At 40.7% G+C, this 16391-nt stretch overlaps 1 protein-coding gene across 1 annotated transcript in view; it reads left to right on the plus strand.

The window, feature by feature from the left end:
- Window positions 1-2476: 2476 nt before the first annotated feature.
- SPAM1 (sperm adhesion molecule 1) overlaps window positions 2477-16391 on the plus strand; it is a gene marked incomplete at its 3' end in the record, with an annotated part of 47201 nt that continues 33286 nt past the window's right edge. Inside the window, exon 1 of the mRNA XM_084635570.1 lies at window positions 2477-2532. The remainder of the gene's footprint in view (window positions 2533-16391) is intronic.

A 16391-nucleotide genomic window follows, 5' to 3' on the forward strand; every position in this document is an offset into this window, starting at 1 on the left:
GGGCTGCAGCCCAGGGCCTCAGGCTAAGGGGAGCCCCGCACACCGAATGCAGCCCACTGCTTCTTTTCATCCGGCTCATGGCAAGTCTCTGTGCAGTGGGCTGGACACCAATCCCCTAGCCTTGCTCTTCCCCCAGCCCATGAGACTGGAGCCACAAGCACGGGCTCGCCAGCATGCCCTTGCGGCCCCTAGGTGAGGGGCGTTTAGAGAATCTCTGTGTGCTGCCCCTGCCCCCAGTGCTGGCTCTGCAGCTCCGATTGGCTGGGAGCCAGTGGAACTCATTGCCACAAAATGTTATGAAGGACGAAAATATAACTTGGTTCAAAAAGGAATTAAATACGTTCATGGAGTCTAGGTCCATCAATGACTATTAGCCAAGTTGTTCAAGGACACAACCCCATGTTTTGAGGGTCCCAAACCTTCCAACTGCCAGAAGCTGGGACTGGATAACAAGGGATGAATCACCCCAAAATTGCCCTGTTCTGTTCATTCCCTCTGACGCATCTAGTAATGGCCACTGTCAGGAGCCATGATACTGAACTAGATGGACCATTGGTCTGACCCAGTATGGCTGTTCTTATTCTGTATCCTGAGTGACAGCTGGCAAGCATATGCATGTGTAAGAGCTTTGAATGTTTGCGGGTTTAGGCATTTTGCTATCACATCTCCTGCTTCACTGACCCAAATTCAATGTGCCCCAGTTGCTTTAGAGCCATAAATGACTCCACATTTATAGTGAAACATTCCTACTCTGATGCTCACCACTCTGCACTACTTAAGATGAACTTTGTCTTGGCAAGAGTAAACCAGCAGGCAAATTTGCATGTTTAAACCCTTTTTCACTTGATAGAAATGTATTTTGAAACATACAGCTACACTGATTTTATTTCTCTTCTGTGTATTTCTTGATTAGATACTTGCTTTTTTTGGTAGAGTCCTGTAGAATCCTTCTATATCCCCTCCATCGATGGAGCAGTGACTACCCCTTAGGCAAGGGAGGACTGACTGTGCCTTGCTCTGGGGCCTTAACTGCTCTGGGCATAGGCCTAAGCAGTAGGTAATGTAACAGGCTGTTTGTCTGCAGTCTATTAGCAGTTAGTCAATTTGTAGGTTATGCCTTACATTTTCTTGTTTGGGGGTGTACAGAGCTGCTCTCCTTCACCTTGGATAGAAGGGTCATCTCTCAAGCTGTTCTTTCAGTGGCCAATTTGTTCTTTGAACACACCCACCGATATTCCTCCATTTCTTCCTGGTCTCCGGCATAGTCCATCCTCATCATTGACTCTGGCAGCCCCTTAGGAGAACTGGCTCAGGCACTAATATTTCCATATGTTCATGTAATAGATGTGGGCCTGGCTGCACAGCCCCCTTTGCTTGGCTAAAGATACCACTGTTTCTACTCCCATCTGCCTGCCTTTCTTCCATGCAGCACCTTCCATGCTGCTCCTTCAGAGGGCTTCATAATAAATAAATAATAATAATAATAATAAATAAAGCACTCTGAAGATGAAAATGATATAAATGATTCAAAGTATTCTGATAATTTACACACTAATTACTGTTTCAATATAATATTATATATAATACTGTATAATATAGTAAAGTCAAATTGATAAAGTCAACACAACACATTTTGACCTTTTCAAAACAAAACATTTTGATAATTTCCCATTGAAAATTTGTATGAAATTGATACTTTCCTGTAAAAAAAAATTCCAACATTGTCGAATCTGCGTTTTCTGATGCAAAAATCTTCTGTCTAAACATTTTTGACCAGCTCTTGTTCCAGCTGATTAGGTCATTTAAACAATTGATAAAAGTAGATGTTCTTTTCCCAGATCTTGGTCACTAAACATCTAAGCCTGCTATTCCCTACAGCTCATGGAAATATTTTAACTCTCAACATCTACCAGAAGACGTATCTTTTTGGTGTAATTATTCCTTTGATCCAATTACAAAGTATTTCTACCACTGGTCTTGTGGCAATTTGAACAGTCATGTTTCATTACATTCCTTACATTACAGTTAAAATATCTAGATTTAGAGACTGAACCTACTCCCATTAAAGTCGATGGCAAAATTTCCATTGACTTCAGTGGTGCAGGATCAAGCCCTTAGACAACTGCAGGCTCCTTTTTAGAATTAAAAATAAATGGCAAACAGCAACAAAAGTAAATAATTACATTACTCCCCCAGTACCTGAGTTAATTTAACCAGTTACAGGTGTCATTTTTTATGGTCCCTCTTCATCAGCTACCTGGAATTTTTATGGCTTTGCTATCTCTTGTTTCCCTCTCCTCCCATCTTTGGATTACTCCTCCTCTTTTTGCATACAGACCATAATTTTCTTTCCATGAGAACACCTGTGGCACAGTAGTGTTTTCTGATACCCACACCTCACACATCTCTCCTGCTCTGCCGTCTTCCAGTTTCCCTTGCACAGCTCACCTCAGAGCTGCTCACAGGAAAAAAAAACCCTTGGAAATTCCTTTACATGATTCTCTCCTGGAGACAGCCGGAGACATCTACAAGGTAAGTAAAAGCAGTTGAGCATCACAGTGGGCTTTCTGGGGTGACAGCAGTTCTCGTGGGGAATGTTGCAGAAACTTCTGAACAAATTTCATAAGTCATTTTGGGCCTTGGGTAACTTTAACAGTGACCAATCAGAAACAAACAAACAAAACTCTGTTTTACAGGGAAAGAAATACCACTGGAGAAAAATAATCTTAAACATATACTTAGGCTGAGGGAGAAGTCTGGGGAAATGTAATGCTGAAAGAGACCAAAGATCTCAGTGGCCAGCAAATTAGATAGAAGCTAGTTATGAGATGTGGCTGCAGAAAAGACCAATGCACATTATGGAGCAGGAAGGAGCAACTGCACTTGGCATACTGCATTCCATTCTGACTACCTCATTACCACAGAAAAAATAGAGGCAGTTCAGAGAAGAGCAAAGTAAATGACCAGAGCACTGGAGGGACCGGCTTGTAGGTAAAGATTAAGATGGCTTGTTCAGCAATGATTAAGGGGATAGGGGAACATAATAACAGACTACAAATAAATTATGAGCGTCAATGGCAAGAAGAGAGAGGAATTATTTACTGTGGTATATAGAGGGTATAGCTAGCTGAAATGGTATAAACATAGGAAAGGGAAAATTAGGGGAAATATTAGGGAAAACTTCCTGGCATGAGATGTATTATGCTGTAGATTAACATCCTATGGGAAGTGGTGGAAGACCAGGCTTTTGGGTCTTTGCAAACATTAGAAAGTATAATGTAGGGAATAATTCTGCACTGATAAGGAGATGGCTTATTAGGTTACCCAGTTTTTTTCTTCATCTAACATCTATGATGCTGTTGGCCATATTCAGAAGATGGATTTCCATTAACTGCACTGGGGTTGCACCTCTTTACAGCAGAGATTAATTTGGCAGCTTGATGCTATGAAAGGAAACAAAACTCTTTTAGTTAAATAAAATTTAAATCTTTGCCCAAATTCTTTCAGGTCAGTATAGGTGAGCTGGTTCTCTTGGGGTCCTATATACATTCTGTGGCTTCCTAGACTGTACATTGTGATTGTAGAACCCTAAAATATTAAATCAAATGTGTTCACCACTATCTATAAAGCAATTATTTGCAAAAAATGTCAGACAAACAATTTCAGGTCATCCATCTGAGACAGACTGAGCAGAAGTTAAAGTTGTTCTCCCTTCCTCCCTATACAGATGGTGAAAGTGAAGTACACAGTAAATCACCAGTTACACGTGCGACTAGATTTTCTGGGTCATAGCCTCAGCTGGCATAAGTACACAAGCAGAGAACCTAGGAAAAAAACATTTTCTATAATGCTCATATATGGTGAAGAAGTCAGTAACTAATGCTCTTGTATTATAAACAATAGCAGTACTTTACATAACCATTACCTCAAGAGTAGGTTAGTCACAGAGAAGGTTATAAAGGAGGGTAGCACAAGTGAAGCATAGAACCTGTTTGCTTTCCATACAGTTGGTCCAGAGTTCTGAGTTAAATTTTAAACAAAAAATCAATTGTTAAACTTTATTTCTGTAATAGCTGTCTGTGATCCACATGGGCGTACTCTGTTTCCAGCATTCCATAGTGTAAATTATTCTTTGGAGGAAGGGCTCAGCTGAATTTTCTTTGGAAGCTTGTCTGGCTTCTATTGTCTTGATGTGTTTCACTGAATTTTGAGATTAATGGTTCCAGAAAACAATTCAGTTTTGCTAAGTATAACAGGGCAAATTTTATTCCTGTTTTGTGGTTACAATCTTTTATTGTGAGAAAGGCAGCACATTTACACTGCATTTCCAGGCATATGTTGGAAAAGGGACATATAGTACACAAGATAGTTTCTTCCTAGATACTTCAATACTCTGGATTGCTGTAGCACCCAATTCCTTTCTTGGAAGTGAATTAATTTAATGGTGACCAGTCATTGTGGTTTTTCTCCTTGAAGGATGGTTTGTAGGCTATATTTATGCTATCAGTCTGAATCTAGTTCTGCGAGGTCTCCTCCAGCCAGTGTCACGCTGAGAAGTTATTCAGCACCTACCGACACTGCTGAGATTCCGAAACTAGCTCTCTAGGTCTATTACTCTGTCCAATAAAGTTTGGAGTTTTAAAACTGTGAATTATTTATGTTACCACTGATCACTAACTTTCATCCTCTAGATCCTTTATTCTCCAAGAAGTGACTGCCACTCATTGCTGAATATTGCCAAGCTTGCTATGTAGACTTATAATGATCATGTTGCTGTCCTGTATTTGTTCTTTACAAATGTAACTTGCATTTTTAATCTCCTGCAGCAATATTTCAATAGCTATTTTATGCAGTTGGATCTAGTAGAGCCAATTTGGTATGGACAGAATTCCTGTTATTGCCTGGTGCAGCGCAGTCTTTGATTTTCATTTTGTTGATCTACCGTTTCATAGTGCCATTTGAGTTGATGATTTTTTATTTATCTTGATATAATTTTATTGAATTTTAGGATATACTATTAAGTATTCAACAATCTCGGGCTTGGCAAAAATTTATATGAGCTCCACTGGAGTCTTTCTGAGGGCTTGTCTACATTTAAAATGCTGTAGCATTAAAAGGGCATGACTGCCGCCTTCCACGCTGTACCTTTGCACCACTGTCTATCTACTATCTGAAATAGCGGGGAAGGTAGGAGGCTCATGGAATTCATAGATTCCAAGGCTAGAAGGTTTCAGAGTAACAGCCGTGTTAGTCTGTATTCGCAAAAAGAAAAGGAGTACTTGTGGCACTTTAGAGACTAACCAATTTATTTAAGTGAGCTACAGCTCACTTCATCGGATGCATACCGTGGAAACTGCAGAAGACATTATATACACACAGAGACCATGAAACAATACCTCCTCCCACCCCACTGTCCTGCTGGTAATAGCTTATCTAAAGTAAAAAGAAAAGGAGTACTTGTGGCACCTTAGAGACTAACCAATTTATTTGAGCATGAGCTTAAGCTCATGCTCAAATAAATTGGTTAGTCTCTAAGGTACTCCTTTTCTTTTTGCGAATGCAGACTAACACGGCTGTTACTCTGAAACTTATCTAAAGTGATCATCAAGTTGGGCCATTTCCAGCACAAATCCAGGTTTTCTCACCCTCCGCCCCTCCACACACAAACTCACTCTCCTGCTGGTAATAGCCCATCCAAAGTGACCACTCTTTTCACAATGTGTATGATAATCAAGTTGGGCCATTTCCTGCACAAATCCAGGTTCTCTCACTCCCTCACCCCCCTCCCAAAAACCACACACACAAACTCACTCTCCTGCTGGTAATAGCTCATCCAAAGTGACCACTCTCCCTACAATGTGCTTGATAATCAAGGTGAGCCATTTCCAGCACAAATCCAGGTTTTCTCACCCCCATACACACACAAACTCACTCTCCTGCTGGTAATAGCTTATCTAAAGTGATCATCAAGTTGGGCCATTTCCAGCACAAATCCAGGTTTTCTCACCCCCCAACCCCCATACACACACAAACTCACTCTCCTGCTGGTAATAGCTCATCCAAAGTGACAACTCTCTCTACAATGACAGGTTTCAGAGTAACAGCCGTGTTAGTCTGTATTCGCAAAAAGAAAAGGAGTACTTGTGGCACCTTAGAGACTAACCAATTTATTAGAGCATAAGCTTTCGTGAGCTACAGCTGCATCTGATGAAGTGAGCTGTAGCTCACGAAAGCTTATGCTCTAATAAATTGGTTAGTCTCTAAGGTGCCACAAGTACTCCTTTTCTCTCTACAATGTGCATGGTAATCAAGGTGGGCCATTTCCAGCACAAATCCAGGCTTTCTCATCTCCCCCCCGACCCCCGGAACACACACACACACACACACAAACACACACACAAACTCACTCTCCTGCTGGCAATAGCTCATCCAGACTGACCACTCTCCAAGTTTAAATCCAAGTTTAATCAGAACGTCTGGGGGGAGGGGGGTTAGGAAAAAACAAAGGGAAATAGGCTACCTTGCATAATGACTTAGCCACTCCCAGTCTCTATTTAAGCCTAAATTAATAGTATCCAATTTGCAAATAAATTCCAATTCAGCAGTTTCTCGCTGGAGTCTGGATTTGAAGTTATTTTGTTGTAAGATAGCGACCTTCATGTCTGTGATTGCGTGACCAGAGAGATTGAAGTGTTCTCCGACTGGTTTATGAATGTTATAATTCTTGACAACTGATTTGTGTCCATTTATTCTTTTATGTAGAGACTGTCCAGTTTGACCAATGTAAATGGCAGAGGGGCATTGCTGGCACATGATGGCATATATCACATTGGTGGATGTGCAGGTGAACGAGCCTCTGATAGTGTGGCTGATGTTATTAGGCCCTGTGATGGTGTCCCCTGAATAGATATGTGGGCACAGTTGGCAACGGGCTTTGTTGCAAGGATAGGTTCCTGGGTTAGTGGTTCTGTTGTGTGGTATGTGGTTGTTGGTGAGTATTTGCTTCAGGTTGCGGGGCTGTCTGTAGGCAAGGACTGGCCTGTCTCCCAAGATTTGTGAGAGTGTTGGGTCATCCTTCAGGATAGGTTGTAGATCCTTAATAATGCATTGGAGGGGTTTTAGTTGGGGGCTGAAGGTGATGGCTAGTGGCGTTCTGTTATTTTCTTTGTTAGGCCTGTCCTGTAGTAGGTGACTTCTGGGTACTCTTCTGGCTCTGTCAATCTGTTTCTTCACTTCCGCAGGTGGGTATTGTAGTTGTAAGAATGCTTGATAGAGATCTTGTAGGTGTTTGTCTCTGTCTGAGGGGTTGGAGCAAATGCGGTTGTATCGCAGAGCTTGGCTGTAGGCGATGGATTGTGTGGTGTGGTCAGGGTGAAAGCTGGAGGCATGTAGGTAGGAATAGGGTGGTGTTTATGTGACCATTGTTTATTAGCACTGTAGTGTCCAGGAAGTGGATCTCTTGTGTGGACTGGACCAGGCTGAGGTTGATGGTGGGATGGAAATTGTTGAAATCATGGTGGAATTCCTCAAGGACTTCTTTTCCATGGGTCCAGATGATGAAGATGTCATCAATATAGCCCATCTTTGTGTGGAATGTTGGTGTAGAGGGCTTCTACATCCATAGTGGCCAGGATGGTGTTATCAGGAAGATCACCGATGGATTGAAGTTTCCTCAGGAAGTCAGTGGTGTCTCGAAGGTAGCTGGGAGTGCTGGTAGCGTAGGGCCTGAGGAGGGAGTCTACATAGCCAGACAATCCTGCTGTCAGGGTGCCAATGCCTGAGATGATGTGGCGTCCAGGATTCTTGTCCTGCCTCTGCCTCACCCTTTCTTCAAGGCCTCGTCCCCCGCTCACTCCATCCTCCTCCCTCCATTGCTCACTCTCCCACACCCTCATTCACTTTCTCCAGGTTGGGGCAGGGGGTTGGGGAGGGGGTAAGGGGTCCAGCTGGGATTGCAGCCTCTGGGGTGGGGCCAGGGATGAAGGGTTTGGAGTGGGGGGGGGGAAGGGAGGGATTCAGGGCTGTGGCGGGGGTTGAGGTGCAGGGGAGGGGACAGGCTCCAGGAGGGAGTTTGGGTGCAGGAGGGGAACTCAGGACTGGGGCAGAGGGTTGGGGTTCAGGCTCTGGGAGGGAGTAAGGATGCAGGAGGGGATTCCGACCTGGGGCTGGGGGTTTAGGTGCGGGAGGGATTGAGGGGTGCGGGCTCTGGCCTGAAGGCACTTACCTCAGGCAGCTCCTAGAAGTGGCCATCATGTCCAGCTCCTAGGTGGAGGGGTCAGGGGGCTCTGTGTGCTGCCCGCACTTGCAGGTGCCGTCCCCACAGCTCTCATTGGCTGTGGTTTCCAGCCAATAGGAGCTGCAGAGCTGATGTTTGGGGAAGGGGCAATGCATGGAGCCCCCATGGCCAGCCCTGCACCTAAGAGCCGGACATGCCAGCTGCTTCCAGGAGCTGTGCGGAGCCAAGGCAGGCATGGAGCATGCCTTAGTCCCTCTGTGCCACCAACCAGACTTTTACCGATCCAGTCAGCACCAGTGCTCACCGGAGCTGCCAGGGACCAAGTCCTTTTCGACTGGGCATTCTGGTAAAAAACCAGATGCCTGACAACCCTAGGGTGACTCATCAGCAATTCCAGCATTCTAACAGAATTAGAATTATATATGTTCAGATGTTCTTGTCAACTGCTGGAAATGGCCCACCTTGATTATCACTACAAAAGGGTTCCCCACCCCACCCTGCTCTCCTGCTGGTAATAGCTCACCTTACCTGATCACTCTCATTACAGTGTGTATGGTAACACCCATTGTTTCATGTTCTCTGTGTATATAAATCTCCCCACTGTATTTTCCACTGAATGCATCCGATGAAGTGAGCTGTAGCTCACGAAAGCTTATGCTCAAATACATTTGTTAGTCTCTAAAGTGCCACAAGTACTCCTTTTCTTTTTGTGGATACAGACTAACACAGCTGCTGTCTGAAACCTGTCATAATGCAAAAGATTCATAAAAGATTTTTTCTGACCAGCACCACTGCAAACATTTTTCTGAGTTTCTGCCCACTGAATTTAGATGCCAAATGAACCCTGGAATATAATGTAAAACTCAGCAAGAACCATGAAATGTTGCATGTTTTCAGATGAAAATATAAAATGTTTCAGGTTTATTCAGAACTTGTCCAGGCTGGTTCAATGCTCGGTCCAAGTTCACTGAAAGGTTGATTAAGCATAGCAAATGTGGCTTGAGTTTCAGATACTGTTTGGAAAGTTTCACACAGCTCTGATTATAAACCCTCCAAAAATAATTAATGTCATAAGGATTAGTGTTTATAGTACTACCTTAAGAATGTGTTTCAGGCAAATTGTTTCCAGGCAACTCTTAAAACAAACCATTACTCACACAGAAGAATATATTTGTCCAGAGAGATAAGTCTCTATTGGTGCGGTTGTTAGAGACATTTAGAGAGATGTTTACCTTACTTATAATAAGGCAGAAATCTTCCCTTGTTTGTTAAGATTAAGATTAAGAGTGAGCTCTCTAGTAATTTGGGCCTGAATTTTCAAAAGTTTTCACTCATTTTGGGTGCCTCAGTTTCTGAGTGCTCAGTTTCAGACACCCACAGCTTGACTTTTAGAATGGCTGAACTGGTGTTGAGGGCACTCAACACCTCTGGAAATATACCTGGCCAAAATTAGAGGGCTTCAGTAAATATATACTCCAGTTTTAAATAAAGCTGCAAGCAGTCATCAATGTTATTAATGTTCTTACATTTACTAAACAGACCAATGAATAGTGATGTTTCTTATCTGATGAAGTTTTATATGCATTGTTTTGTCTCCCATCCAAGTATTGATTCCATTGGATTCAGTGGAATAGTAATTATTTTCCAGAGGTATAGCTGAGCTCAGAATCTGGACCAATGCCTGCAGCAGGACTGCTCATGTGAGTAAGGCAAGCCAAGATTTGGCCCTATGAGCTTTTCACATGTACCAAAATTAGAAATATATTAAACGTAAATAAATAAAGTATTTTATGATCATTCTGTGGTTTTCCCCTTTGAAATCATTGGGAGTCTTTCTATTTACTTTAGTGGGCTTTTACACTATAAAAAAAATCTACAAAGTTTATAAATCAATGAATGTGGAAATCCAAAGAGAATTGTATGAAGTCAGTCAAAACTAAAATCCCATCTGGGAACAAAATTAAAATGTTATAGTAGCTTATTGAACTTGGAAGATGAACCTGTGGAGTTTGGTAGGCTTTGAAATGGACTATGTGAAGGAAGACAAAAGAACTCAACAACATTATTCTAGTTTTGTTAGTTCACTTAAGTGATATGACTGTGTCTAGACTAGATTTTCCCTTCTAAAATATCCCAAGGTTGCTAACACCAGTGCAGCTCCACCAGTGATAGTAAAATGGGATCACTAGTGTAGACAAGACTCCAGCAACTGGCAGTGTTTCTATGGCTTAGTCTATACCTAAAACTTAGTCTGGCCTAGCCACATAGCTCAAGGGTGTGAAAATCTCAAAACCTCCCCCCCCTGCCCCCGAGAGATGTAATTAAGCCCCAGTATAGACACCACTAGGTTGATGAAAGAATTCTTTCATTGATGTAACTACCGTCTCTTAAAGGATGGATTTACTACAATGATGAGAAACCCTTTCCATCACTGAAACATGTGTCTACATTAGAATGCTACAGAGACATAATTGCAGTGCTGGAGTATTTGTAGTGTAGACACAAATTTTTATCACCATCTTTTCTAGACTTGCATTTATGTCATCTAAATCTGACCAGTGCAAGTCTAGAAAAGACGGTGATAAAAATGACAGTGACAACTATCATCTTAAGAATTCCTACTGTTGCTACCACTTGTGGTGCTGCATCAGTATTAGGAATGATTGGAAATTTTAGGGGGGAAAACTCGAGCGTAGACAAGACTTCAGAGTAGTGATCTGATCTGTAACTTATATTTGGACTTGGTTTATCTTAAAAATAATAAACTGATGAAAGAAATGAGAGTATTCTCTAAGACCAAAAAGCAGCTAGCCTTCGGAATCAAGACAGGACAGTGGGGAGGTTTTAAAGTAATATTCTTATACTTTGATTACCATAATGGAAAATGTGTTTCAGAGTAACTCTGGGGGCATTCTTCCAAAAAAAAGATAACATGGGTAAAATCTGCAGAAAATGCATAGGTCAGTATTATATAGGTATTCATGTTTTCCTATCCTAATAATTGCCACTGACATAGTTCAATGTGTCTTCAAAGCACCGTACAAACATTTCCCCCTGTGGAAGTAGCAGCAGGTAATTAAGTGGGTGGAGGAGGGAAAGAGCAAGGTGAACATTAACTGATTCCAATCAGACTCTTGCAAAACCTAACATGAGTTTTTAGATGACTATGAAATTGAACAGGCTCTCAGCGTGGTAATTTTGAGCTGAGCATAAGGAAGCTATGACTAAAAGGCAAATACAGCTGGCTGCTGTATTGAAATGGATGAGAGTCCCACCAGGTATTTGAAGGGACCTAACGTTGTGAGGCTTCTGGATAACTTTGTAATGCTGTTATGTGGGTACGTGCTTTTCTTACTAAAGGTATCAAGTATTTTCCTTGTGCAAAATGTGTGTCTTATCATAATGATTTTTAAAGTTTTACCAGATTCAAAAAGTCTTAAATATTTTGAAAACAATTAATTTCACAATCCTTCCCAGAGAAACTAAAATGAGAGAGGAAATCCAGCAGTGAGTGTTGATTTCTAATCTTCTTCCATTAAATTCCTTTTTAAACTTAACTTGGTAAAATTTAACTAAAAATCATTGTGACATGAGAGGAACAGATGTTTCCCAACATTGTTAGCAGTGTTTTTCTCCTTTTGGAAAGAACAGGTGTAGCATGAAGTAAGCATCAGATTTATCCTCTGTTACAGGATGTCCTGAATTTGTAAGGGATGCACTAGAGCTGTGGGCCTAAATCTTTTTCCACAAAAAAATTTGCAAATTTGGAGCAACATGAATTGTTTTGGTTGGGGAAAAAAACTAAAAGAAATTCCCAAAGAGTTAAAATATTTTGCTTTGACATTTTTGAAATACAACATTTTGAATTTTTGATCTGAAATGACTTTTTGTTTCAAAATTTACTTCAATTTTATTTTAAAAATTATAAAATGTTTTCTTTTTTTAAAAAAGCAAAACATAATGTTTCTTTTTATTTTGAGGTCCAAGTGTCTCATTCAACCCTAAATAAATATTTTGGTTTGCCAAAAATTTCAAATGGAGTGGCCAGTGAACTGAAAAATCAGTTATTCACAGAGCTCAATGATACAAACAGGCTAGTGGGTCTTGCCCCTCTAATTACATTGATCTTGTCTGTTGCAACCTTCATACACAAACATCTCACAAACATTGCCCCTTCCTGCCCTAATAAAAACCCCCATCACAATACGAAAGAAATGTGGTGTATTGCAATCCCAAATAGTGTTTTATCTTTATGCCTTACCGTTATCTCCTCCACCTCACACTTCTGTTCGTGTGACACACAGTGGTCCAATTACACGTTATTAGGCTAGCAAGTTCAGATCCATATTATTGGCCTCTCATTACAAAAGTGGAAGGAGCTAAATGGATCAGCATTTCTGTATTTTACTCAACCATTTCAGAAATTCTCATATTGTCTTCATATGGAGAAATTCACAGTGGAACCAAGCATAGAGTAAACTGAAATACACTCATTTGAGAACTATCAAAAATCTCCTCTAGAAATTCCATTCATATGTTGCAAAGAATTAAACTACCAGAAATCAAATGCAATCAGAATACAGGATTCTCACTGAAATTGACATTTCCCAAAGCTATTTTCCAGGGCCTAAAAAAAATTGGGCAATTCTGTATTAAAATGCAGTGTGGTTTTTATAAAGTATATTAGTGTTTTAGTAATAGGCACAATAAATAACACATGTAATCTGAGAATCAGCATCTCATTCTCTAGTGACCCTTTAAGTTTGTTTTGGGACTAGTATGTTAAGCTCTGTGAAGTTCTTGTATCTCTTTAATATGTAGATGTATTGCTTGGGAAGATTCTTACTGTATCTTTGCTGCTTTGCAATCCAAATGGCCTGTCACTTTTGCTACTGTCAGAATCCTTTTTTCACGGGCACTGTTTCACAAACAGCTGAAACAATTCTGGAGGTAGTTTATAAAGCAGATTTTCTAAGAGGTAATATTCTAACTGCATAAGCAGAGCAGAGGTGCATTAGTATTAGTCCTGGCTCAGAACCAGTCTTTCCATCCCATGAAAAAATGTGAAGTTTTCCAAGAATGTTCACCCTGGGTTGTGCAGCCCAGAGAGCCAGCTGTTCAGGGAGTCAGGGAGCTGACCCAAATTTCCATTCACCTCTAATTAGTATATTTCTCCAGCAACCTCTTTGTAGAGATAGGTTTATGAAAGATCGTGATTTGGAGTCGTTCCCTGACAAGGGACTGCATTGTGAGTGTGTGCATTTGGAGATGTGCCCTGGAGGTAGGGGTTCAGAACACCATATGGCTGTATGCAGCAGTTCAACCGATATGCTCTCTGGTTTGTTTTCTGAACGTTTTATTCCTTTTTCATTCATTGGTTTGTTATTTAATGCACCCCAAGATGGTTACATGGTGCCAGAGTTACTGAATGAGGAGGAAACTGCAGTCATCTTGAAGTTAACTCCTGTGTTTGCAATGGGAAGCAGAGATAAAGGGAGGCACCAGAGAAGCATGCGGAGTCCAGGCACAGAGACTTTTGCATGTATCTGGTGAGCACAGTAGCATCTTGACTAGCTTAAATAGAGGGGAAAAGCCAAAAATAGATGTGTTGCAACCTCCATCCAGTCTGCAGTTGTCAGACAGTAATTTTTTTAAAAAAGCAAAACATAAAAACTGGAACTGGAAAAACTGGAAAAAAATCAGAGATTTGAATTGTATTTAGCAGCCACAGTGGCACAGGAGAAAAATGATAAAGTGAAATCATCTATCTTTTTGCATATTGTTGGGGAGGAAGCATTGGATATTTATAACAACTTTAAGTTTGAAGAAGGGGAAAGCATGAAGTTAAGTAAAATACTGACTAAATTTGAGGAACATTGCATGCCAAAAAGGGATGAAACCTTAGAGAGAGACAATTTTTTTTACATGCATACAAAAAATTGATGACACCATAGAGCAATATGTTACAGAATTAAGAAAACTCAGTAAAACCTGTGACTTTGGTACAGACAGTCACAGGGAAGGTGTGGATCAGAGCAAGGTCCCAAACTGTGTGTTACCTTTGGGAAACTCTATCAAAAATGTGGGAAACATAATCATTTTGCAAAATGCTGCAGATCTCAAATGCAGAAAAGTCAAGTGCACTCAGTTAAAGACAATCTGGTTGAGGAGTTTTTCATAGACGTACTTGGACCTAGCAAGACTGATAAGAGGGACTGGATACTGACAGTAAATGGAACAATTATTCCACTGAAACTGGCCACAGGCTCTCAGGTTAATATTCTTTCTGAACAAGATTATGAGAGACTAAAAATAAGACCCAAACTGGGACCAACAAAAATAAAAGTAACTGATTATTCTGAAACAAATATACCAGTGAAGGAGAGGTGCAATTCTAGGATCAACCATACAAACATCATGTACAGGCTCCCATTCATTGTGCCAAAAGAGGTGACACCAATTTTAGGCCTGGTTACATGTGAGAAACTCAGTCTGGTAAAATGGGTGCTCTCACTATAAGATCATACTGACCCTAGCTATGAGGCAGTCTTTCGGGAATATCATGACCTGTTTCCAGGGTTGGGTTGCTTGCAGGGTGAACATATAATCCAGATAAACAAGCAGGTTCCTCCAGTTATCCATCCATTTAGAAAGGTGCCATTTGTACTCCATGATAAACTCAAGGCTGAGCATGAAAGGATGGAAGTAATGCAAATAATACAAAAAATTGAGGAGCAAACAGAATGGGTGAAATTCTAGTCTTTGTGGAGAAAAGTAACAGCCAGCTATATATGCTTAGATCCCAGAGACCTCAACAAGACTATACAAAGAGAACATTTCAAACTACCAATAAGAAGAGAGATTATGACTCAATTTGCGAATGCTCAATATTTCAGTAAATTGGATGCATCCTCAGGTTTTTGGCAGCTAAAATTAATTGAAGAAAGCTCAAAACTATGCATATTTAATACCCCATTTGGAAGATACAGATTCTTATGCATACCCTTTGGCATAGCCTCAGCACAGAAGTGTACCACAAAACCATACATATAATCTATGAATGTAATAATGGTGTTGAGACCTCAATGGATGACATCATCATCCGGGGCTCAATGAAAAAGGAGCATGATCATAGACTTCAGGAAGTCTTGGATGCAACTAGAGCTGCAAACCTCAAACTAAATAGGTAGAAATATGTTTTGAGAGTTACAGAATTGACTTTTGTTGGGCATATTTTTTTCAATGAAGGTGTAAAATCTGATAAGGGGATGATTTCAGCCATTGAAATGATGCCATGTTCCCAATCAAAGAAAGATGTCCAATGGCTCCTGGGAATGGTTAATTATCTTGGAAAATTCATACCTAATTTATCTACCAAAGCAGCAACTTTGAGAAAACTCTTAGAGAATAAAAATGAATGGCATTGAGGTGCAGAACAGGAAGAATCATGGGAAGGTTTAAAACAACAACTGATACAAGAACCAGTGTTGAAGTTCTATGCATCAGGAAGGCCTGTTAAAATCTCAGCAGATGGTTCACAGTGTGGATTACGTGCAGTGATTTTACTGAAGCATGAGGATTGTTGGCAACCAGTGGCATATGCATCAAAATCCCTGACTGAGGCAGAAACCAGATACACACAGATTGAGAATGAGCTTTTAGAAATATTATTTGCTTGTGAGAGATTCAATTGGTATATTTATGGACAGATAGTGGAAGTTGAAATGGACCACAGGCCCCTGATTTAGCAAATTGCTGAATGACTGTACCTTAAAGATTCAAAGAATGATGATAAAGCTGCAAAAGTATGATTTGGTTGTGACCTGTATGCCCGGTAAATTCATGTTCACCACAGATGCACTTTCCAGAGCAGTGGCTTCCACGAAACCAGAGAATACTTTAGAGACAGAGATGCAAGCTTATCTAGATCTGATTGTAAATTCAGTTGCTGTAGCTAACAGGAAATTACAACAAATAAGAGAGGAAACGGATAAAGGTGAATAATTGGGAATCCTTAAAGAAGTGATAATTAAAGGGTGTCCTGAAGAAATATGCAGTTCCTGTCCAAGTATAAGAGACTATTGGAACTGCAGACATGAACTTACTGTGATAGATGGGGTGACTTTCAAGGGCAGTAAGGTTGTCATTCCAATGA

Source organism: Lepidochelys olivacea, assembly GCF_965140295.1.
Source record: "Lepidochelys olivacea isolate rLepOli2 genome assembly, chromosome: 1".
In the NCBI taxonomy this organism is placed as follows: Eukaryota; Metazoa; Chordata; order Testudines; family Cheloniidae; genus Lepidochelys; species Lepidochelys olivacea.